This window comes from Saccoglossus kowalevskii, chromosome 17 (genome assembly GCF_978046115.1).
Source record: "Saccoglossus kowalevskii chromosome 17, keSacKowa6.1, whole genome shotgun sequence".
Lineage (NCBI taxonomy): Eukaryota > Metazoa > Hemichordata > Enteropneusta > Harrimaniidae > Saccoglossus > Saccoglossus kowalevskii.
In genome coordinates this window covers 5123801-5125676 of record NC_140657.1, presented here as the reverse complement: position 1 = coordinate 5125676, position 1876 = coordinate 5123801, and the positions used below count along the sequence as shown (strand labels likewise).

Below are 1876 nucleotides of genomic sequence, written 5' to 3'. Positions count from 1 at the left end.
GCTATGTTGTTTTTCCATCACGGACATTTCAGGAAATATTGAATTTTATGTGACATAATGCAGATTAAGTTAGTATCAGTATGCAGATTAAGTTAGTATCAGTACTCGATAATGTAGATTCCATATCTATACAAATAATCTAGTCAGTTGTTTCCACCTGAAATTTACATACGTCTCGCATGGGCAATGTGCGAGATTTCCGCGCTTTTAGTGACACACAGAAATAACGTCATATTGAACTATTAATTGACAGCACCAAAATCATTTTGCATTGGCCGGGAATCGAACCCGGCCCTCCCGCGTGGCAGGCGCAAATTCTACCACTGAACCACCAATGCGCTATGTTGTTGTTCTATCACGGACATTTAAGGAAATATTGAATTTTATGTGACATATGTGACATATCTATACAAATAATCTAGTCAGTTGTTTCCACCTGAAATTTACATATTTGTCGCACAGGCAATGTGCGAGCTTTCCGCGCTTTTAGTGACACACAGACATAACGTCATATTGAACTGTTAATTGACAGCACCAAAATCATTTTGCATTGGCCGGGAATCGAACCCAGGCATCCCGCGTGGCAGGCGAGAATTCTACCACTGAACCACAAATGCGCTATGTTGTTATTCCATCACGGACATTTCAGGAAATATTGAATTTTATGTGACATAATGCAGATTAAGTTAGTATCAGTACTCGATAATGTAGATTCCATATCTATACAAATAATCTAGTCAGTTGTTTCCACCTGAAATTTACATACGTCTCGCATGGGCAATGTGCGAGATTTCCGCGCTTTTAGTGACACACAGAAATAACGTCATATTGAACTATTAATTGACAGCACAAAAATAATTTTGCTTTGGCCGGGAATCGAACCCGGGCCTCCCACGTGGCAGGCGAGAATTCTACCATTGAACCACCAATGCGATATGTTGTTGTTACATCACGGACATTTCAGGAAATATTGAATTTTATGTGACATAATGCAGATTAAGTTAGTATCAGTACTCGATAATGTAGATTCCATATCTATGCAAATAATCTAGTCAGTTGTTTCCACCTGAAATTTACATACATCTCGCATGGGCAATGTGCGAGATTTCCGCGCTTTTAGAGAGACACAGAAATAACGTCATATTGAACTATTAATTGACAGCACCAAAATCATTTTGCATTGGCCGTGAATCAAACCCGGGCATCCCGCGTGGCAGGCGAGAATTCTACCACTGAACCACCAATGCGATATGTTGTTGTTCCATCACGGACATTTCAGGAAATATTGAATTTTATGTGACATAATGCAGATTAAGTTAGTATCAGTAATCGATAATGTAGATTTCATATCTATACAAATAATCTAGTCAGTTGTTTCCACATGCAATTTACATACGTCTCTTATGGGCAATGTGCAAGATTTCCGCGCTTTTAGTGACACACAGACATAACGTCATATTGAACTATTAATTGACAGCACCAAAATCATTTTGCATTGGCCGGGAATCGAACCCAGGCCTCCGCGTGGCAGGCGCAAATTCTACCACTGAACCACCAATGCGCTATGTTGTTGTTTTATCACGGACATTTCAGGAAATATTTAATTTTATGTGACATAATGCAGATTAAGTTAGTATCAGTACTCGATAATGTAGATTCCATATCTATACAAATAATCTAGTCAGTTGTTTCCACCTGAAATTTACATACGTCTCGCATGGGCAATGTGCGAGATTTCCGCGCTTTTAGTGACACACAGAAATAACGTCATATTAAACTATTAATTGACAGCACCAAAATCATTTTGCATTGGCCGGGAATCGAACCCGGCCCTCCCGCGCGGTAGGCGCAAATTCTACCACTGAACCACCAATGC

General features: G+C 39.7%; 1 non-coding gene across 1 annotated transcript; it reads right to left on the bottom strand.

The window, feature by feature from the left end:
* Positions 1-1805: 1805 nt before the first annotated feature.
* On the bottom strand, positions 1806-1876 carry TRNAG-ACC (transfer RNA glycine (anticodon ACC)). The gene has a single exon. It is a non-coding gene; the product is annotated as a tRNA-Gly (tRNA).